Genomic DNA, 23,983 nt, shown 5'->3' with positions numbered 1-23,983 from the left:
TTATAAGGGGGCCCTGACTGGTCGAGAAAAACCTAACTTAATGCTTGAACTCCAGAAAGCCTCCAGACCAGTGATTCTTAATGTGGGGTCCCAGGACCCCCAGGGGTCCTAAAACCATAGCTTGGGGGTCCTTGGAACAATTTAAAAAAATGATTTTACAAGTGTGCTACATCACTGTAAAAGCATCCCAACAAACTGGGATCTCTTGCACCAACAGAACCAGCGTTATTTTTCCAATATTCTCAACTAGTTTTGTGCAATGAGCTCAATTCTGAAATAATCGTGACGTGTTTATCCCTTCATAGAGTGCAACAATGGAAAAAAAGACCTTAAAACAAAAACAATCTTGGAATCAATATTTATTCAAAGTTTACAAAATTAATTACTTGCAAAATACAAATAAAGCCTAATTATGTTTTTGCACAGCCTTACATAGTACATTATTCCATAGTATTAAACTATGCTTATCAATGCTACAATAATGAGGGGACCTTGGACAGTTACCTGAAAGGAGTCCTTGGTCTAAAAAAGTTTGAGAACTCCTGCTCCAGACAATCACTTTGTATTATTCAGGCCTATATTTCACACAATGCACAACAGCAAATGTGTGTAAATGTACATTTTGTTCCTATCTACTGGAAATATTCAAATTGATTTTGTTGAACCATTTGCATCCGTGGCTCCTTGTGCAACTCTGTGAGGTCATGCTGAGTATGTATACTTGATGCTCATGTAGGTGGGCTTTAATTGGATAATGTTGTATTCAGGGCATGACTGGCTACTGGTTGTGTGTAAGCTGATCTTGGATCAGTGAAGTGTTGTCCAATAATTACATAACATCCTGATAAGCTTAGCTTTTCCAGTTTGAGATTTTACATGGCATTACAGTGTGATGTGCTGTACCATCCCGCTTGCCCAGCTGCTCTCACGGTTATCCAGCCTCAACCCTGTAACGTGTTAGTTACCTGCAGGCACAGTGGGCTTCAGAGCTGGGGTGACTCCATGTCGTCAGTGAAATTTCATTCTTATAGGTGCATAACTATCCCGCCTTTAACTGGCAATATGAAAATAACTACTAGCATTTGGAAAGCAACGGGAGGCTGAAAGGTTGAAGCTCATTTGATGCCAGGGTCATCAGATTGGTCCATATGGGTAAAACCATAAGGCAGCACAACAGCAACCCTGAATGAGGCCAAAACCCTTAGAATTTAGACTTCAAATTCACTTCAACAACAGCAATCAAATCTATCAAATATGTAAGTGCCCACTTCAAGTCAACAGAAGAACCTGCTGTAGATTGACCTACCTGAGGGATTTTTGCTCTTTTGTCATGACGGCAAATATCAGCAGAAGGTTGTGACGTCAATACTGTGTGCCCACCTACCAGACTGCTCCTGTATATGCCTTGGCTGCACCAGTGCATCGAGTCATTTTGGCTTCACATCCCTGAACAGAAGCAAATAAGGGCATGATGATCATTCTGATCCGGTATTTCTAAAAATGGGGTCTCTAGCCCCAGGGTGGTCACAGAACTTGAGGGATAAGAGGAAGGGAAATATCACAACAATCAAAATCAAGGGCTACTAGTTAACTTTAAACTGGAACTATCATATATATAGAAGGATTTAACCTTAAAGTGATACTCCGGGGTGGAACAAGTTGGGTCCTATCACAAGGTTTAGGGCAGAAATTACCCCTACAGCAGTGTTTTTGTGCAGCAGAAGCCCAGGTCCCACGCACCAAAGACCCCCTCCCTGCTCCTCTGCTGGTTTCTTATGCACTCAGATGGGGCCATATTTTACTTGACCTAAAACACAAATAAACAGACTCCCACCAAAAAAATCTGATATTGGTCTGCATTCACGCTTTATTTAGAGAATTTCGGGCGCGTTACTTTCACACAAAAACACCGCTAAATAAGGCTCTAGTTCTCATTGTGTCGTAAATCGGCGCTACCTCCGCTGCAGAGCCACAGCTGGCTACGAGGTGCTCGCTGCTTGGTTTATCAGTCCGCGCGCGCGGCGTGCCAGATGTAAACAAACGCAAGGTAGTCTGCCAGGACAAAGAGACACGATGAGAACTAGAGCCTTATTTAGCGGTGTTTTTGTGTGAAAGTAACGCGCCCAAAATTCTCTAAATAAAGCGTGAATGCAGACTGATATCAGATTTTTTCGGTGGGAGTCCGTTTATTTGTGTTTTTGGTCACGTAAAAGTTGGCCCCGTCTGAATGCAGAGGAAACAGTCAGACGAGCAGGGAGGGGGTGTTTGGTGCGAGCGCTCTGGGCTTCTGCTGCACAAAATCACTGCTGTAGGGATAATTTCTGCCCCAAACCTTGTGATAGGACCCAACTTGTTCCATCCCGGAGTATCACTATAAAATGTGAATAGAAACAGTGACAGTAAAAAGTCTGCACACCCCTGTTATGTGAGGACTTTATGATGTTAAAAAAAAAAAAAAAAAAACTAGACCAAGATATATCATTTCAGAACTTTTTTACCTTCAATGTGACCAATAACCTGTGCAACTCAACTGAAAAACAAACTTTGATCTTTTAAAATATCAGCATTGCGCATCTTGACTTGGCAATATTTCACCACTCTTCTTTGCAAAAAACCCTCAAAATCTGTCAAATTGCGAGGAGGTCTCCTGAATACAGCTCTCTCTCTTCAAATCAACCCACAGGTTTTCAAAGACAGTCAGGTCTGGACTCTGGACCATTCCAAAATCTGAATCTTCTTCTGGTGAAGCCTTACTTTTTTTTATTTGGATATATGCTTTGTGTGGCTGTCATGCTGAAAAATGAAGTTTTCTTTGTTCTGAAATGATGCATTTATGTCTCATTTTTTTACACCACAAATACCTTGCATTTAAACAGGGATGTGTTGACTTTTTAAACCTATTGTGTCTTTGTTCAGGTGCACTTGGCACATCCTTAGATTTTGTTTTCTAAATTAAACTGTCCAACATGAGCAAGAGAGCTGCCTGTCGCTATATTATACAGCCTGAGTGAAGGTTTGGTCAGGTTTCCTAATGCTCTGAAAGGCATCATAAATAACCAGTTAAATTATTTTCATACTACTAATAATAATTGTAATAATGATATTGTCATGATTTTAATAAATTTCATTCCCATGAACTTTGACAAAATGGCGAGAAAACAGTTTTTTAGCCTCAAATCGCTGAAGTATACCAGGGTGAAGAGACTCTATGCCTGTGTCTGTCTCTTGTAACAGATGAACATGTGCTTCTCTGGGTGATGTAATGAACCAAAAATGACGTTAACTTTACAGATGGCATAAAAAGCTGTGGCTGGAAGGCTGTAAACGCTAACCACCCACTTCACTGGATCCACTACGAGGTTGGCACCAGACCCAGTGACATCAGACGATGATAGACAGGGATTGGAGATTGGATTAGAGACTGTTACTTTCAGTGTTTAATATTGTTGAGAGGGTGACTGTTTTTTTAAAAAAGAACATATCTAATTAAATGAATAAATAACAAAATGGAAGAACACTGTCCTGTGAAAAACAGAAGGATGTAAATTAGAACTTCAGTGCTCTGCAGAGGCATTAGTAAGTCTGGTCTCTGAAATGGATTTGCTCAAGTTTCAGACATCACAAACTTTACAGCCTTCATTTTAAAGACTTCTTAAAATGACAGGTTTAAAATATCTGCAGTTTTAGAACAGCACACAATCCGTCATTAAAACACGCGACCCACCAGCGCAGCTCTTTACATGCTGGTATTTATTCTCTGTGATAAATTAATGCAAATCAACTGTGGTGCAAACAAACCCTTGTGAAGAGCTGTGAGCACACACGGGCCTCATTCATCAGTATTTGCAAGCTCACAGTGCTTCAAACTGAAGTTCCACCAATCCACTAAGAGGCTAATTCTGCTCCCATTCATTCAGTGAGAAGTCAGCAATTTACTGCACCAAGCTCTGCAGCTCTGAGAGCAGTCAAAGACAAAAAAAACCCAAACCAGATGTCATACAAAATCAATAACTACTAATGGCAAAGTGAAATACTATCAATTATGTGCTTTGGAGTTAGATCACTTGTCTGAGTAAGAAACACCGCCTCCTCTTTGGAATTTGAACAAGGGTTAAAGGAAAGTTTTTGATGAATTGACTCATGGTGTGGAGGAAGCTACTGACACACTGAATAAGTTGTCTGTGACTTACCTGGAACACCAAACACAGTTTTGAGGCCTGTTCGATCAGGAAGATTACATTCCTTTACCTGAGCAGTTTGGTGATGAAGGTGTGAACTCTGCTTGTCAGATTTCTTTTCTGAGGGAGTTCTTATCAAAGAGAATAATTGCTTCCAGTGTGATGTGTCAAAGCTCAGTAAAGACCATAGACTGTATAAAACATGGACGTAGTCTCGCTGATGTCACCCGTCTGTTTCTGAAACGGAAAATGAAGCACATTGGCTATAGCGGCCATATTGGTAGTGGCAAGGGCGTCGCCTACAGTCATAGGGCGCCGGCTGTCACGTGACCCTTAGCTGTGCCTGTTATTGGGGGAGCTTGCGATCTTGATATCATCTGAATTGCCGTGTTGGAAAAAAATTCACCCCCCGTACAGTGGGAGCCGGTAGTAAAATTAGCGACTCAGACAGGAGACGTTTTTTGAACCAGGCTGTAAATAGGTTAATTTCTGCTTTGAAAGCAGCTTTTTTTGGCTTGGTGTGTATGTGACTTATCTGGAGCCAGACTCAAGCGAACACGCCAGAAACAGCAGATTTTAGCACTTCCGCATTGTCTCATATTCTCAAACCAGAGGTTGCCGCTTGGTGTAGACCTGTCAGGTGAGTCTCCTGATGTGTGTTGGCTGTGTTTCACATGTCTGATAGACAGTCATCCAGAGACACTGGCTGTCGCTCAGCAGTAGAGCTGGTCTCAATAGGACGGTTAGGGTTTCCTGCTGTCCACATGCTGAAGTGCCCTTGTGCCATCCTCTGCCATCAGTGATTGAAAGTGGTGTGAATGGGTGGGCATCACACTGTTGCAGCATATCTGTGGGCTGAACATCCATGATGACAACCTCTTCTTTCACCACATCCTAAAGGAGCTCTATTGGATTGAGATACAGTTTGAGAAGATTAGTGTTTTGTGACATGGTGCGTTATCCTGCGGGAAGTATCCATCAGAAGATGGGTACACTGTGCTCACAAAGGGATGGACATGGTCAGCAACAATACTCAGGCAGGCTGTGGAATTTAAACCAGGCCGAGCTGGTACAAGGCGTCCCAAATTGAGCCAAGAAAATCTCCCCCACGCTCGACACCAGCATCAGCAGCAGCCTGAACCGTTGATACAAGGCAGGATGGATCCATGCTTTCATGATGGTGACTCTAAATGCTGACAGCTAAAATACACCAGATATGTTCCCAGTTTGTCTCCAGTCTGTTTCCACTATAGACTGGCTGCAGTATGGGTCAAAAAATCTGGCTTTCCAGTCATTCCAGATGGGCTGTGGTCAAACTTTAATAAATTAATAAACCTCCTCAAAATGTTACTCACACCCGGTTGTTGTGGTGATTTGAAGATATTGTTTGGCTGCCTTGTATTCAGGTCCTCTTTTTCCTGAAAATTTTCGTATTCAGTAGTTATTAGAGGTTAAAAATGGGCTTTGTGTTACGTTTAACGATGATTGACAGCTGCCGTTCTTGTGTATTTTGGGGGGGAATTGTAAAATATGTCTGAAGGTAGAGCCAAGAAGAGAAACGACTCTTGAAAGAAAAAAATCATATATATTTTTCACCCAGCTCCACTCAGATTCTCTCTGAGTCCCTTATAGTCTCTACTGCGCAGACTCTGGCTGCACAACGGCTGCCGATGGTGGCGCCTCTTACGGGGGTATTTTGGCTTTAAAACCATATAGTGATAAATGGTGGAGCCACACTGTCCGATTTACCAACGGTCTATGGTCTCCACTCCATCACTGCAGTGGATCAGATAAGTTTCCATTCAAGTAAATCCGTCAACTTACACTGGATCCATTCCCTTGCAGTCTGAATGCGAGGCTGGTCCAGCAGGTTGCTGGTCATAGACAACTACACTATTTTCTTAAGACATGGAGCTGTGAATACATTCAGCGTAGAGAAGATCAAGCGGGGCAGGAAGTCATGACCAGAAACTACCTGAAAACATCCAGTGACTTTCAAAACAAAACAAACTGTGTCAAAATCAGTTCATGTTTAGCATGACTATGACAAATGGACATAATGAGCGGAGCCAGACCAGGAGTCGACAGGATTGAGGTTTTACAGCCCAACATGAATGAAGAGAGACTAACCAATGGAGTGGGAAGCGCGGGATCTTCTTAGTTTTGTGACTCAAGCTGTCTGTCAGTCATATATGTTGCCTGACTGAACACGCAGCCGGTGCAGTCAACATGCAACAGAGCAGAGCTGGACTGCAGATGTATCTGTACCATCTGATTATGAAGCAGAAATCCTGACTGATCAGACCAGGCCGCATTTTCCAATCTTCTATGGTCCAGCGTTTCTGAGCCTGTGTGAGTTGTAGCCTCAGTTTCTTGTTCTTAGCTGACAGGAGGGTCACCTGTGGTGGTCTTCTGCTGCTGTAGCCTGTCTGCTTCAAGTGTAATGGTATGATGAATTGCGATGAACTGTGTATCCATATGATTTACATTACATTCCTTTTGGTTTGTTGTTCACATGGGGGAATAAAAATCAATGACCATTCGGGTCATTATAAGCAATGAAAAGAGTGTAGTGCAATAAGGAGGATCTCTTTGAATATGCAGTAACATGCTTACTTTTGATGCCCTTCAGACGAGTCTATCCTGTTAGTGCTGCTGTGGCGGCAGCTCACGTCCTTTGGTTGGAGCTTAGTGTATGTCAATGTCAGCGTGAAGGAAAAAAAAGACACCACAGCTGCCTCTCTGCAGATCCCAGTGAAGGATCATCATTTATTCAGACTCACCAGTTAGTGCCGTTAATCCGCCTGAAGACCAAACCTTTGCTCTCTGACACATGGAGTTGTTCGCCTCTGGTCACTCTCGGTTGTTTCACTCTCCTGTACTGTAAATAGTCAGCTGTGTGGAGAGGGGAAAAAGTCAGTGCCGGCACTTCACTGTCTACCTCTTAATCTCCATGTATAACAGTGTGTCGCACTAATATGTCTCCCAGGAGAGACTGTCGGAAAATGCGCCCTGTAATGTCCGTATCTAAACGATACGGCATCTCCCGCCTCTCTGTGAAAGCCAGCTTCTCATCCTTCCTCCATTTGCAGTGAATTGGAAAAGCTATTACTTTTGACTGACAACATGACATGTAAGGTAGTTATTTTCTAGCTTAACCCAGCCCTTTGGTTGTTGAGGTGTCAGATGCAGGAGACTGTACTTTGTGTCCCGTGGACTAACCCTGTTGTGGTGTCTTACCTCTAGTTCAATATGATTTTCATACCAACAGCTAAAACAGCTATTATCCTAGCTCCAGGATAGCTGCTTTATTTTCCTTCCCTCATGATTCAGGTCTAGTTTCCTGTTACATTTTGGAATGTTTCATATCTCTTGTTTCATATCTCTTGACTTTCTGCCCTCTTGTGTCTCTCAGCTCACTTCTTAGTATTAACTGTGTGTCTCACCTGTGACTCATTGTCCCCACTCTCTCAGTGAGTTTAGTCACAGCGTTTTCCACGGAGTCAGAACACTGCCAGTAAGATTTGGTATTGAGAAATTTGACATTGTAGAAAAAGTTGAATGGCATTTAAAACAAGTATTACAGGGCTTAAAGTTTTCCGGCACAGCGCCGGATTTCCGGCGTGAGGAAGTCTCCCCCTTAAAAAAAATATGTATATATGTATAATTATATAATTGTCATAAATACACAAAGCTCGCTACAGCTTTGGTAAAGACTCGTGAGTTTTTGACCAATACGATTGAAGGATTGCCCGTACACAGTTCAACCAAACACCATATCAGCCAATTTAAAGTTGAAAGGGGCGGGTCTTTTGTGTGTCAAGAGGTTGTGACTGCGCGTGCGAACTTCACCTGTCACAGTGAGTTAGTTTACTCAGCAGCTAACGCCACCATGGAGCGACATTTTATGAAACCAGGAGAGGACATTTCACTAGTGGACATAGGCGTTGAAAATAAATGGCGCTGGGCGTGGATGGATGAGGTGGGCAGCGGTAGAAAGCCCTTTGGAAGCTGGTGCCGAAAGCTTTGAGAGGCAGGGGCTAGCTTCTGCGTTGTATGCTCCACGAAGCTAATATACGCAACTAACGGCAAAAAAGTTTTTTCCTCGCCACGAGCTTTGCCCAGGCCATGTTTTATCTCATTGCTCATCCAAAGAAGTCTCCTCCTTCCACCCTTTTCCCAACATGTTAAAAAGAAAGGGATCAGAAAATGTACAAACAAAGCAAAAACAACAACAAAAAAATGAATCTTTAAATCAATATTCTTTAAGCACTCAATGTTTTCTTGTGATGTTTATTACCAATACAGATTGGACAGTATGCCTTATGAAGGAAAGCAGCATAGAGTTATGCAGCTGCTTTGTTATGTTTACAGTTGCTGTGTAATGAGTTCTTGTAAAATGTACAGAAGAGTTATAGAGGATTTTATAGTTTTGTCCTTTTTCTCAATGTACAATATGACACCACAGACTGTTCTAGTGTGAATTTGTTTTCATTTTTTTCCTTTAACTTTTGAGCAACAAGAAAATAGAGGGATCATTATGGGAATTATTTACACCATCTGAGCTTTTATTTGCTCTTCTTAATATAATCTCATACTGTGTTTTAATGAGCTAAAACACATTTTAAAGCAATTATTAACACTAAAAATTGAATCTCAGAATTTCAGGCTCAAGATTTTTTTTCCACTGTAAGCCCTGAGTATTAATACTGTAAAATGATGAATTGAAAAACAAAGTACGGACATTAAAAAGACACATTTTTTTGAGTATTTTTCACGTTATGACGGTTTTTTTAATACCAGTTTTGACACATTTTTTTAATTTATATTTTTATTATTATTATTATTATTATTATTATTATTATTATTATTAATTTATTTTTTTTTAATTTAATTTATTTTTTTATTTTTATTTTTTTTGGGGGGGGGGGGGGGGGGTGGGGGGTGGGGGTGTCACTAGTTTTCAGTTTTAATTCTCTTTTTTTCAGTCTCATCTTAAAACTCTAAACCCCCTTAAGACCCTAAAAATACTGACCGAGAGAAACAGACTTACTGGCAGTTTGGGAGTCCCAGGTGAATTGCATCCACTCTTAAAAAACCTGGAAAAGCGTTCTTGCGCTCCAAGCCCCGCCCCCAGCCCCTACCCCTCCCCTCCATGTCAAAACACTGCCAGTAAGTTGAAACTGAAAAAAAAAGTGTCAGTGTTCTGAGTCCATAGTTTTCTATTCCTTTGAGCCACTTGCCCTTGCCCCAGGTATCAGTATATCGGCATTCTCTTCCGTGTATGTTCCCAGAGTGTGACCAGTTCAGCAAACTTTTTTATAGACTCAGCCTTTTCCATCGTATTTGCTCACTCTGTATCGGTCCAAATTGGTATCGGCAGGTCAGCCTTTTTTAAAGGTCAGTGATCGGCCAGAAAATTGTGATCGGTGCACCCCTTGCAAAGAGGAAATTTTGTTACAATCCATGTCGCTGTTTGACATTCTGTTTTTTGAGATGGCTGTGTGTTTATGCCTCACAAGCCCTGTTTACGCAGAGCAGTTCAGTTCAGTTCAGCTCAGTTAGTCTTAGTACGTCGTTGTGGCATTTCCACTGACTAATCCTGGGACAGATCCCCATATAACGGAGACGAGCTGTCACGCTTTTTGGGACCCTTCTGTTGGGGTGACAGACTAAACCATTGTGACCCCAGAAGGTGGAAGGTGAAACACTACAGACTGTTCATCGGTAGAAGGAATCGTCACTTACCATGCAGTGACAGTGGCTGTTGTATTTCTCCACAGATTGTGATTGTGCTTTGTAACAAAGACTGGGACTGGATTGATTCAGAACATGTAGCAGTGACATCAAGAAGATCTACTCTCCATTTGCTTACAAACAAACGCACACCTTGTTAAGAGTCACATCCTCCCGACAGTGGGTGCTAGTGCTCATGGGAAATGGAGTCTTTATCCCGGTATATTACCAGCTATTCCTAATCATCCTCTCAGCCTCTTTTACTCCATGGTTACATTCCTGTTGAATTAAGCAGTAATGAGAAATCAATGCTATAAGCAGTGAAGATGAAACACCATTGGCAAAATGTCCTGTACTAATTTGATTGTTGGTACAAAGATTCAGTGTGTTTTTGTTTCAGAGTTGACTTATTCAGCTCATTGATTTTTTTGGTGTTTTAATTACTTTATTCCTTCATTTTATTCCTTTGTTTCGTGCTTCATTTGGCATATTTTTCTCCAAAGTTTTCAGACAAAGAAAGAAAATAAAGGAATTCTTTAAACAAACGGACAAACAGCAGCAGACTCGCTCATTCCTCCCACTGGCCAGACCAAAGCTTGTAGGCATGTTTCGTGTCAGCTCATAATTTACATAGTCATAGTCGAGCCGGAGCTCGGCTTAGCTGCCAACAGCTGTGCTTCTCTTTTCCAAATCAAAACAAGCTGATTGGTTTTAGCTGTTAGTGGATAGCGGCTCTGTGAGGCTGCACTCAGGCACAGCTGTGCTTTGAAGCGAATACTAAAACATCTTAGTTTAGCAGATTAGCATGCTGTCACTTTGCTCATTAGCCTTTGTTTCCCACAGGAGTTTGGTGCCTGTGGTGGGTGGATCCCCAAGGGTCATGGTCCCTTGGAAACTTTGTTTTTACTCGTTAAAGTTAAATGCAATGAAGTGATGAAGAGTTAGAAAAGTTAAAAGTCAGACTCACAAAGCATAAAACAAGACAAAGTTTATGGATTTGTTCTGGCTAAATAGAGAGGAGAAAGAGAGGTAGGACTGAAAACAAAAAGTTTAGACATTAAGACATCACAATTATTCCTCTCTATTCCAACAAAACTTTAGAATAAAATAAGTGATGTCCCCAAAAGTCTGCTGTTTTTCTTAGTGAAGGGGGTGCTCTAATGCAGTGGTTACCAAAGCAAAGGTTGGGAAACACTGATGGTTGGGTTGTAAAGCTCCTTCAAAAATCAAACCTTTTTATACTAACACTATTTTGGCAGTCAGGAAAAAAAATGGAAACCCTTGGTCTAATGGATACAATTATCAGTGCTTCAGTGTGAATGATGTGTTTGATGCTCTGACTATGATTTTTTGGGAAGAAGTTCTCACCAGTGATGTTTACGAGAAACAAGAAGGAGAAAAGTAAATCGTCATGGTTGTGTTTATTCTGAAGTCTTGGTGTGATATTAACAGATAACCTTCAAATAGCGTGAATATATTTGGTATAAAGAATTACAATCGAGGGAACACTAAGTTATGAGAGAAGGAAAGCAGGGTTTCAGCTGCTGCTTTTTTCCTGTCTGCTGCCTCTCTTCAGGTTTTATCTGGACCAGACCTGCTCTTTTCAAAGAATGTCTGAATAGAGATACCCAAGCAACCCTCTCTGTTTCACATTAAATCCAAGCAGAAAAATCTACCTGGTGTCAAGATATAGTAGCAGTGTTCAGTTCTGTATCATATTTTTTAAATTTATTGTTTCAGTTGTTTTTCTTTCTGCTGTCAAGTCCCTCTGATTCAACATGCAATAACTATAAAAAAGCTTTTATGCATTTCACATTTGACACTGAATGTCTAGACTTTTGTTCTGCGTTTTGTTATACTTTGGGCTTTCAACATCTCAAATGTTGCATACAGTGTCTATCATAACTCCTTTACCCACTCCTGGATGCCTTGACCTTCTGCGAAACAAGCTCCTGAGAATACCTTCAAGGCTGTCTGTCAGAAAGCTCTTTCTCTTTCCTCCAAGAGACAAACTCTGTCTCAAGGAGTGATAAATGGATCAGAGTCTTGACTTTTAGCCCACACCATCAGCCTTTCCTTCCTTTCTCAGGTTGTGATGCTTACAGCAAATCAAGCTGTGGTCTTGTCAAACTTTAGAAGCTCATTGGATGTTGACTTGGACACCAGAAGTTATTAGGTAGAAGCAAGATCAAATAGTTGAAATGGTGATAAGTTGATTCTGACTTTTGTTTACATATCTTACTAAAATCAACAGTCTCAGTGACTGGAACTTCACGGTTTGACCCATTCACTCGCTTACTGACACAAACTGTTGGGCTGTATTTTCAAAGTTTACGTTTACACAAGTCTCATGAGATATCATGTCTGAGGTTTTGGCAGTCTTGTGGAATCTCCCTCACAGTTGGGATCATCATTAATGCACAAAACATGTTCAGAAGTCAGGATGAGAAATATTTTTGGCTACAAGTGTAATTGTCAGGTCACAATAGTCTTTTAAACATCATGAAAAACAATACTGGTAAAATTCAGATCCTGACCCTGCCATAAAAAAAAAATCCTGACATATTTTCTCCATATCGCCCCCTAGTGGAGAACATTTTCCTTGGTCAGAAGCATAGACTGTATAAAACATGGACGTAGTCTCGCCGTCGACACTCATCTGTTTCTGAAACGGAAAATGAAGCACATCAGCTATAGCGGCCATATTGGTAGTGGCAAGGGCTTCGCCTACAGCCATAGGGCACCTGTTGGTCACGTGACCCTCAGCTGTGCCTCTTATTGGGGGAGCTCGCGATCTTAATATCATCTGAACGACCACGTTAGGAAAAATTCACCCCCTGTGCAGTGGATGCCGGTAGTAAAATTAGAGACTCAGACAGGAGACATTTTTTGAGCCAGGCTGTAAATAGGTTAATTTCTGCTTTGAAAGCAGCTTTTTTTGGCTTGGTGTGTATGTGACTTCCGCTACTTCCGGAGACAGCCTCAAGCGAACACTCCAGAAACAGCAGATTTGGTACTTCCGCATTGTCTCATATTCTCAGACCTGAGGTTGCCGCTTGGTCAGAGGCAGAGTTTGCTGCTGTTTATGCAGAAGGTAACACTCCCCAAAAATGACCACTGATCAGCTGATGCTAAGAGACAACTGAGGGACAGGTGAGGTTTGATTTTAGAAGTCTGTAATGATGGTACAAGTATGTCTTACCACACTTTGTGACTGAATTTTACAGGAATCACTCAAAGAAATACTTAACAAATAGAGTATTCATATCCTACCTTCAGGGTTAATAGATAGGTCAATGAGAGGTACTGGTCCTTGATCATTTTTACAAAACAGGCCTCATTCTGTGTGCTGCTGAAGGAAAAATCAGTCACAAATGTCCTTACGTTTGTAGCTGTCAACACTTTTGAAATCAGTTGAGGTTTTAAGGTTGTCTTGTGTGTCGCTGGCCTTAGCAGTGAAAAGGATGTGTAGTAAATATAGAATTAGTTCTGCTTATGTAACACCAAAAGGTGGGTCAAAGAGTAGATGCTACATGAGTTCATGAAATTAACCTAAAGACAGCTCCATAGAGTCACGTAACCTTGCCGTGTGAGCTTACACATACTGAAAGATTGAGGCTTCATTTCTGACAGTTTTGAAGCAATAATAAAAGTGGGATCCAGGATGCGAGCAGGAGCAGTGGAAGTTAGACTGTTGAGCTGTTCCTTTATGATGATCAAGAAGGAAAAATGTAGGCCATTGTTGAATAAATGGGTTACCATATTTGATGGCACAAGCCTAACTCATAGAGCAAATTAAGGACAAACCTGTCCCTCTTGGTCTCCATTAATTTCATAAGACAGACAGGATCCTGCCTGACACAAAAAAACACTTCCTTTTTCATTTCTGAGGGCGACTTTAATGCAGAGTTGAATCTTTGTGTTATTATGATTCTCTTGCACTAGTTTGTGCTTAATGCTGCACTGAAGTGCTGCGGTATACGTAGCATTTCCTCCCTTAACGTCAAGGTTCTATAACTACAGGCCATGAGTGCAGCAGAGCCTGTCAAACTGTGTTTAATGGAGCAAGCTCATTACTTAAACTTTGTCAAATATCTGGGAAAAAGAGAAGTGGGGGCACTTTTAATGATTTTAATTGGATAAATGGAATGATTGCATGTTAGGTCTGGAGCTCCGACCGTGTCACTCTGCAGAAGCACTTTGCTGCCCATTTCCTCTGCAATACAATAAATTATAACAAGAAAAGATAAATGTCTCCTGCTCAAGAGAAACGTTTCCGACACAGTTTTAACCTGTGAAACGATATCATGGTCCATAAAGAAAATCTCTTCTGTCAGTGGTGGACAAAGTGCTTAATTTCATGGCTTCAGTCAGAGTTTGGATTCGACTTGTCCAATGTTAACCGAGCAGAGGTGAAAGTTGCTCAGTCAGATTATTACTTAAACTTAAAGATGCTATGAGGAGGATCTGTTTTAATTGCACTCCCTCGCCACCTTCGTAAATTACTTTCAGTGACGCGTGAGTTTGTTTTGGAATTAAATAAAGGTCGGATCGTAACAAATTTTCTTTGTTCAAGACAACTTTTTAATGGGCACAATGCACTGAGGTAAGGTATCTTTGGTACAATTACATAGCGCTACAGTTTGAAACGTGACATCAAGCAAATGTTGTAGCAGCCAGCTACATGTTAGCAACATTGGCTGCCTGGTACTCTGATATATCTGTAGGCTATCGTAGTAGACAACAAGTAAACACTGTCAGTTTGTAAGTGGTTTAGTAGTCCTTTATATTTAGTGCTGCTGGCAGTCCAGTGCTCTCTGTCCATAATGTGTAACGATAGTAAATCCTGGTTAGCTTTGTCCTGTCAGCTAAAAAGCTGAAGCTACATTAGCTAAAAGCTAATCCGCCTTTAGCTTGGGCTGTATCTAGGGTTGCCACCCTTAAGGCAGAAAAATAAGGGACCTTTTTAAAATGTCATTCTGTTGATTCTTTTAGTAAGATTGAATTTCCCAATTTGATAATAATAATAATCACAAATTTTAGTCATAGAGTGCTTTTCAAAAACTCAAAGTCACTTTACATTGAAATGTTAAAAGTGCAGGTAAAAACAAGTGTACAGTAGAAAACAGATAAAAGCAAAATGGTGACAGTGCAAGGTAGAAACATTAATTTAATGAACAAGAGACTAAGACAAGACAGGATTATGGGTTGGAGGCTGTGCGGAATAGGTGTGTTTTTACTGGGGTTTTGAAGGTGGTGAGGTCAACGGAGTCATGGGTGTGTTGTGGGAGTGAGTTCCAGAGAGAGGGGGCGGCAACTAATCACATTTTATTAGCTATTAGTAAGATTCCCGTATCTTGCGATGCCTCAGGTATGAAGAACTGTGAGTGACATTAGTTTGTCCTGATGTTGCAGTATCATTGCGTCCTGTATTGATTTAAAATGGAATGCAACCTTTAAGTGTGAAATACGGGAAGATTCCATATTTTACGGGACAGGTGGCAACCCTAGCTGTATCACTCTCCCGTTTATCTTTCTTCTGCTCTTCTGTCATTTTTCTGCTCTTGTGTCCACCATCACAACAAAATTAGTCACAGATAAAACACAGATCTCTGTGTTTTATCTCTTCTCACTACTAAACTTTGTCAGCTGCCGTGGTGTTTTCATAGAGACCTAGACGGTCAATCCAGTCTTGGTGGACCTGATTGGGAACCTAAGAGGTAGCAATTTAAAATAACCTGTAACTAGCAATATTGGCGCTGATAATCTCATTTCACCGTGTGGATTAGGATCAGGCATACCTATATCTAGAAGGGAGACTTTTTCAAGATCACATTCAAAACTCCTCACAGCCCCTTTAAATGCTGGAGCACTTGTTTTTAAAATACCAAAATATGCAAACTACATATTAAATCTCAAAGATGTTTTCATAGTGTGACAGTTTCTAAGTAGTGAGACCTTTTTTTTTTTTTTTTGAAATATGGTGTAATGTTTTAGTAAAAGGTCAGTCAGCCCGTCAAAGACTTCATAACAACATATTTATATCAGTTAATAAATGGTATTGATATTCTTTTTTATTTTTATTTTTGTTTCTTTATTTTATTTGACAAACCTGAGCCATGACATGTGCATGAATGGATAGTGGATCTACTGACCCTTCACCAGGCTTTCCTGCTCTCTGGATGATTAGCCTGATGTTTTAAAGCAGTCCCTTCCTTCCCTCTGTTTTAGACTGTCTTGAGGCTCACTAGATTCATTAATAAAGTTGCACGAACAAATAGAGAAAGGTTTGTGTCTGGACACAAACATTTCTCAGATGACTGCTGCTGACCTCACATTTCTAAGTAGGAGGTTTAGGGCACAGAGTCAAAGCAGTGTAGCTTTATAATTCCCATTGTGCAGTCTGGTTGGCAGAAAAAGTGCTGCAGAGATTTGTAAGATAAAAGAAAAGACGTGTTTGTGGATGGCATTTTTCACATCGAATAGAAACTAATTCCATTAAGTGATGCATTAAAGTTTTAAGAGAATGCCCAGAATCATGATGGTGCTAACTTTCTCCATCACTGCAGTGAGCTGAAAAGTAAAACCTCCAGATCTCGAGTCAGCCATTTTTAAATCTCCTCCCGTGGGGAAGATGGTTATCAAAAAAGAAGTTTTGTTCATGAGACTTTTCTTTATCCTTTCTTCAGTTGTCAGAGGTTGTTTTCAGGTTTTGTTGTGGATAGCTTCTGTCTCATTGGTTGCACATTGAAAGGTCAAGCACTGACAGGTGAGATGGAAAATCTGGCTGGCACACAATCCACAGTGGAGCCATGCCACTGCGTTCAGACTCTTTCCTTACTCGATGGGAAAACTCAGACTCAAACAAGATGGTTTCAACTTTTCAAAAATGTAATATCCAGATCTCTGCTGAGGTGGTGGTGTTGAAAAGGATACCTCAACTGATTAATTGTTCCTTTCACCATCACCTTTTTTTAGCTAACAGGATAATTATCTGTTAATTTAAAATTATCAACCCATTTGATGGATTTCTGTGATCTTTTAAAGTGTTTGGTGTTGAAGGTACTTCTACAAATTTGTCCAAAATAGCACTCAATGGTGCTGTTTCTCTCCTTTACTTAAAAAGTCAACCCCAAATGGTAGAGAATAATATCTGAGCAGCATGCTTACCCCCTGCCATGGAAGTTTCCGGCCCTGACACACCATCACTCATCACATAGCAGCAGGAATCAAGGTCACTATGCATCAGAACCAAGCTGCCATGGGTGGACTTTAGCTGGAAGAAGTCCAGGAGCTTCACTGTCTCATCGTCCACATCTGTTATACATGTCAAAATGTTTAGAGACTTAGAGCAACTTTCTGAATGTGAAGGTTAGAAACTCACTGAACTAAACCTGGAATTCTTGAACCATGACTCAGTATTCATTTATTCATTCTCGAAAAAGATATTGAGGTTACCATCATTTTCAATGTCGTCGTTATCATGGACATTGTATGAACAAATAATAAACAACACAAATAAATGAACTAGAAAAGCACTCAGAGAGTGCAGACCTCCGCCAAGCATACGTTGTTTATCATACAACACTGTAGTCCTACTTTAATGTTATACTCCCTTTCAGCAGACTGTCTGCTACAATTTGGTGTTAGTTGCAGGTTTGGACGATAATTTGTTTCCTGACAGCGTTGAAAATTATGACGACCCATTATGTATTTCATATTCCAGATCTCAGTGTCCGGAAATATTGGCAGGATCTGGATCGTACTTCTACATCTGTCACAAACTATGGTGACCTTGTCTTGTATTGTTTTGAAAAGCAATCCGACCATTTATGGTGGAGTTATATACACATATGGTGAGAACGGCCCTATCTCACAATGATATAGAATCCTTTGAAAAAAGTCCTGGATCCAGACGGTGATCCGGACCACCTCCAAAAGTGAATCAGTTCTTTCTTTTCCTATTTTGAACATTTCCTGAAATTTTCATCAAGATCCATTTGTTAGTTTTTAAGTTATGTTGTTCACAGCCAGACAGACAGAAAAACTATCCCAAAAAATAACCTCCTTGGCGGAGGTAATTACAAACGTAAAAGAATCTTTCAAAACAGTTACATAAGAGGAATAGTGATCAGTAATCAAGGTCTTAAACTATGTACGAGAGGAGTTGTTCTGTCTCTGATCAAGAGCTGGCCAGACAACTTTCTCATAGAGGAAACAATGATGGGTGTTGTAAGGAGTGTATTTTCAGCTTTTGCTTTTTTGATCATGTTTACACCAATGGCTGTGAAGAAGCTCAGGGTGTTTCCACATAGATGTCTAGCATCTATAAAGTGTTGAAGACATGACATATTTGTGATTTGTTGGAAAGCATACTGTCATTGACTACTGTAGCTGTGGTAGTATCTATCACAGTATCTACCTGGTTTTAGTAAGAAAGGCATGTTTCTCCTGGTTAACTCAGAAATGTCAGCTCTTTTGGCAGGAGGTTGAATTCCCAGAGAGATTGTGCATCTTCATACCTGTGTGGTTCAGCTTTTCCTCGTTCAGCACAGACACAGTTTCTCTCGTTACAGCGGGAGAAGGCTTGTTAGTGGACCAGTTCCTAAAACAGTTGCTGACATTGTGGTGAACCCAGTTTTCTGCGGTACATTTCCAACAATTGTCACTTTTCTAGAGGAGAAATTACGACAAATTTCTGAAGAATTTATGTTTTAACTCAGTGTTTTTGGATTATATTCACTCCCTTAAGAGTCATACACTCCTTAAAGTCAGGACTGGTTTATAAAATGCTGAAGGCAGATAAACTGTAGGTGGTACTAAGATATAATTAACTTGACGTGAATCCAAGGCTACATTTCTATATGTTATGTATGGATGAGTGTTTGTATGATCCATTCAGTCATACGGAAATACATTTTGATGCCTTTGTGCCAAAGGACTCTTACAGAGCTCTTCATGTTGCTGTAACATAATTCTTTTATACAGAAACTGGCAGCTCCTCGAACTGGGTTTATCTCCATGAGCCAAAGAAATGTCAGGGCGCTTCACTCACTCTGAATATATCAAAACACTCCCAGAGATAAACACCAAATAAATAATGAAATATTTCCACGTGAAGCATTATATTTAGATGCCATGAGCCCACCTTTCCATCTTTACTTTTATATAAGAAAGACGAAAGAATGTGCTTTTAACTGAAAGTGATGCAAGAAGTTGTAAGAGTGCTGAAGTGATCAGGATGTGTTGGAAGACTGCGTTTAGCGGACTTCATTTAATTAGGGCTGTATCAGCCTGTCTGGATATGATGTCCTCAGACTCGATTCAGGCTGCTGAAATAGGAGTAGACGTTTGGTTGTTGAGTCAATTTAGAGTTTGATGTCTGTGTTAGAAAGTAAGTGCCTACAACTTTTTGTCTGTTAAACAATTTTAAAACAAAGTGTGTCATAAGCTCAGGAATAAAAACAAACATCTCAGGTTCAAAAGTACACATGCTAATAGTTTTAAGTCGGAGAAAGATACAGTTATTTAGCTGTTGCATTTTCAACTGTAAGCAGTGCTAAGATGACTAAGTCAAGCACAAAGGGTATTATAATAATATAAGTTTAGATCAATATCCCAGAATCCATTAGGGACAGCCGTGGGTCTAGTTTTTGAAGTATTTCTAAGCTGCATGTGGATGAACAATCAAAACATAACACTGAACTGGACCACTGATTTTTATTTTTATTTTCTTTTTTTTTTTTACGTGCCATGATTATTGGAAAACTCACTAGAGTTGAACTAAAGGGAAAATCTTTTTTTTTTTTTTCAAATATATTGTGACACACTTTTCTTAATCAAGAGAAAAACATGGCGATATATATATATATATATATATATATATATATATATATATATATATATATATATATATATATATATATAACATCTTTGATTCCCTGTCAACCAGAAAAAGTGCTACAAAAACAGAACAAAATAAAACAACAACAACAACAACAACAACAACAACAACAACAACAACAAAATGAAATTAAAATAAATAAATAAATAAAAGAAGCAAAATGATGCTCCACTTTATGAGCCAAGTTTTCCATGCATCTATTAAATAGTAGATAGGTGACAGAGGGCTGTGTGGATGAAAACACCTCCAACTTGTACCGGAGTACCAGACTGCAGGTAGTGGTGTATGTTAACATGTTGGTCATCATATGTTAAGATAAATGGATTAAAGCAAAAAACTGAAGCTTGAAAAGCTTGGTGTCCAGATCCAGTTTTAGAGTTGTGATTTTTTTTTTTTTTTTTTTTTTTACAATATTTTTATTTACTTTTTACTCCTTTAAAGAATATGGTCTATACAAATAATGATAATAATAATAATAATAATAATAATAATAATAATAATAATAATAATAATAATAATAAAATAAACAAACAAGCAAACCGAACAATACAAACACCAGCTCAGATCCAAATAAAAAAATAATGCTTTGGAATACATTTATAATGTACAGTATGATAATAAAATCCCAGCATCGTAATATTGGAGACATCAGGCTCTACATAGTTCAAATAGAGCACCCAAACTTTATGGAATTAGTCTTTTTTTGAATGTATGTTACATGTGAGTTACTCTCGAGTCAAAACATTTTTAAATGTCCTTCAAGTCATCAGTGTTGCTGTTGTCACCATCAATTCAGACTTTGAATGAAAAAAAAACAAAATAATTCATTTGTTAAAAATGACATCAGCAAACACAGGCTGTTGAGAGGTGACTGTTTCTTCCAGATTTATACTTAAACATGATCATATCATCCATTTTTTTCCTTGCTCTGTGTTTAGGTTGAATGCACGTGTCTTCTAGGTCTGAGTTTGAATGATGGTTTCAAGTGAAAGTCGAGGTGCATCCATCATGTGTTTGTGTGAGAGAGAAAGAGAAGTAGGCCTAACTGTCGTGTTCTTGGCTTTACCTTGAAAAACTCTCAGTAGACTCACCGACTCAGCTCTGAGCTGTGTTTCTGGGACTTGTGTGACGGTGATTCCCTTGAGATTCTGCCCCAATTTAAGTGACTGAGGACAAAAAAAAAAAAGATCTGTGTTAACGTGAAGACTGATCTGATGCGATGTCTGTGCTGGATTTTACCGAACTCTTCCTTTTTGTCTTTCCCCGTCTCTGTTCAGAGAGAGATTCTTGTTTTCTCCCTGGGTGTCCTCCTTCCGTCACTTTAATCAGCCCTTTTAATTACTCTCACTATCAGCCACCCAACGCCTCGCTGTCACCCTTGGGAATCTCACAGAAACGGAAAGGGAGTGCAGGGGCTGATGGCAGGCAAGGGGCTCATCAGAGAGGCTGTGGGGAGACCAGGGGCTGTGGTAATACAAGGACTTTGCCAGTCCATCAGCGGCACTGCCAGCCCGCCTCTGCCTGCTGGGCAGCTGATGTCGTGATAAATGGGTTCTTCCTGTCCCAAACCGATCCAGGAACGTCCTCTAACAGCACGACACAGAGGCACGGAAAAGAGGCTAAAGAGGAGCTCAAGGGGTTTGGTTTGATGTATGATAATATGTCAGGTCATGTCATCTTTATTTATAAAGTGTTTTAATGTCAGAAACTTCAAATTTTCCTCTAAAATTTATAATCCTCAAGGTTGTGGCTCATGTGGATTTGTTGACGTTGTTTTTCTAGTTGGATGACGTAGAAATCCTTCTTTGAGTCAGCAATATGAATCCTCGGCTGTAAGCACTTGGAGTTGGTGTTTGACTTTACAGAGCTACACATTATTTCGTCTATCTGCATCAATGCATGGAACACAAAATGATGCAGGAGCAACATTTAACTTAAACTTTTTGGAGACTTTTAAATGTCCCTTCAGTCTTCATTATCTTTATTCCCTAGGGTTAGATTTAGGTCTCTGATTCCTCAAAAAAGCAGGTAGATTCTAAAACATAACAGTCATTTTAAAAACTGTCTGGGAGCTTCTATGGAAGCCCTGAAAAGTCGAAATGAAATACGTTTTATTTTCTCCATTTTCTGAAAGTTTTAAGTAATTTTCTGTTGTTTTCTGTGAGATTTCAACTTTGTCTCTCATTATCTTGAGAAAACATTTTTTACCCAAGATTACGAGAGATTCTTTTCAGGATGCCGACCGCTATCATTAACAAGCAGACAGCGTGCCAAGCTGTCTTTTTGCCTCTGCCCACATGATTGAGCTAAGTGAAGCCTATTTCTGTGTTTCTTTGTGCTTTTCATAAAGTAGCAGAAGCACAAAGAATGCAGAAAAAGGTTTAATTTTCCTCAATCATGCAGCAGAAAGCCCGTCTTCATCCCATCCTGGACCCACACCAATTTGCCAACTGCAAGAACAGGAGGACGGAGACGCAGTCACCCGAGTATTAACACTGTCCCTCTATGTTAGTCACCAAACGTACAGACATAGGCATCAGTGCTCCCATCTGCAACTTGTGGTTGGACTCTCTGACCAAGGACCACAAAGTGTTGAGTCAGACCATCATCTCTCTTTCACCCCCAACCTAAACATCCGTATGCCACAAGGCTGTGTGATGAGTCCGTTCCTCTACTCCAGACCTGGGCAAACTACGGCCCGCGGGCCACATCCGGCCCTTTGTACGTCCCTGTCCGGCCCGCGTGAGGCCAATCATAATGTCTTAATACTCCATCTATCACAACCACTGAACAAGACATTGTGGTTTGAATTATTCCTCTCTTTCACAGGCTCAGTCAGTCTCCTCCACCTGAACTCTGCTGTTCTGAAGAGAGTGCCGTCGCGTACACGCGCAGCGCATGTACGCGACGGCACTCTCTTCAGTACAACGATACGCGTTTCACTATTTTAGAGTCAGCCTTCTCACTATAAAATTCACGCTGCTCTTTCCTGATTGGAGAGGATGCTGCGTTAGAGCAGAGCTACGTTAGTCTAACTCACGACATGTCATGTCAAAGTTTTCCAAAAAAGAAAGGAAACAGCTAAGGCTCTGATAAAGTCTTCATCAACAAGTGCTGCACCGTTATCTGTCTCTGTCTCTGAGGTCTACTGCAGCGTCTCTGGATCAAACCAACTAAGAGAGAGGGGTGGATGGTTTCTGAGTTTTCGATATAACGCCCAAGCACGGGACTTGATTTGAATTAGTAAAGTATTAGAGCTCACAGAAGCATACTTAAATTTTGGGGACTATCAGGAGAAATAACAAGCCAGGAGAACAGCGGGAGAAAGGGCTTAAAAAATGGGAGCTTCCCTCCATATTCAGGAGTGTTGGCAGTCTGCCAGCACTCTCGATCGGTAAAAGTGAGTTCATGTATGACAGATATTGACAACGACGAAAACTTAAGACATTTTCTCTTTCATTTTAGGATTCAATAACTGTTTTTATTTCTACTTGACCTATACACCACATTTTTACATAACCTAATATAAACATTTACAGAGTGCTTTATTCTTCTGATAATCAGTTCCGACTATTCAAAATATTAATTTCAGAGCATTTTACGATGGAAGAAAGTTGGTGGCCCTCTGACACAATTCAGGTTCCTCATGTGGCCCCTGGTAAAAATTAATTGCCCACCCCTGCTCTACTCCCTCCTCACCCACGACCGCAGACCTGTACACGGCTCTAACTCCACCATCATGTCTGCAGACAACACTACAGTGATAGGTCTCAAGGACAACAATGAGTCAGCCTACAGGGAGGAGGTGGACTGCCTGTCTGAGTGGAGTGACAAGAACAGCCTTTATGCTGAACACAGATAAAACCAGGGAACTCATCATGAACCTGTTGACACACACCTGACCACTCATACCTGAGTTCAAAGCTTTTTCTCAGCTGCATTTATCTGCATTCATATTTCCCTCAATCTTGACTAGTCGCCAAGTACCTGTCGCTGAAAAACATCCCCACAGCATGATGCTGCCACCACCATGCTTCACTGTAGGGATGGTATTGTTCAGGTGATAAGCTGTGGTGTAAGGAAGCTGTCAAAAAGGACGTATGCGTAATTAATGATTCGTATTCTTAATTTCCCCAAATTCTGTGTCAATAAAGTTATTTCACAC

At 40.4% G+C, this 23,983-nt stretch overlaps 1 protein-coding gene across 2 annotated transcripts in view; it reads left to right on the top strand.

Moving 5' to 3' along the window:
- The window catches only part of fhit (fragile histidine triad diadenosine triphosphatase), a 476,436-nt gene that overhangs the window by 10,063 nt on the left and 442,390 nt on the right, over positions 1 to 23,983 (top strand). The gene's annotated exons all lie outside the window — the stretch shown is intronic.

This window comes from Halichoeres trimaculatus, unplaced genomic scaffold (genome assembly GCF_033239565.1).
Source record: "Halichoeres trimaculatus isolate MK-OKI-2021-1 unplaced genomic scaffold, fHalTri1.1 fHalTri1_scaffold_1, whole genome shotgun sequence".
Classification (NCBI taxonomy): Eukaryota; Metazoa; Chordata; class Actinopteri; order Labriformes; family Labridae; genus Halichoeres; species Halichoeres trimaculatus.
The sequence above is the reverse complement of the archived record's forward strand: the minus strand, read 5'-3'. Positions and strand labels throughout refer to the sequence as shown.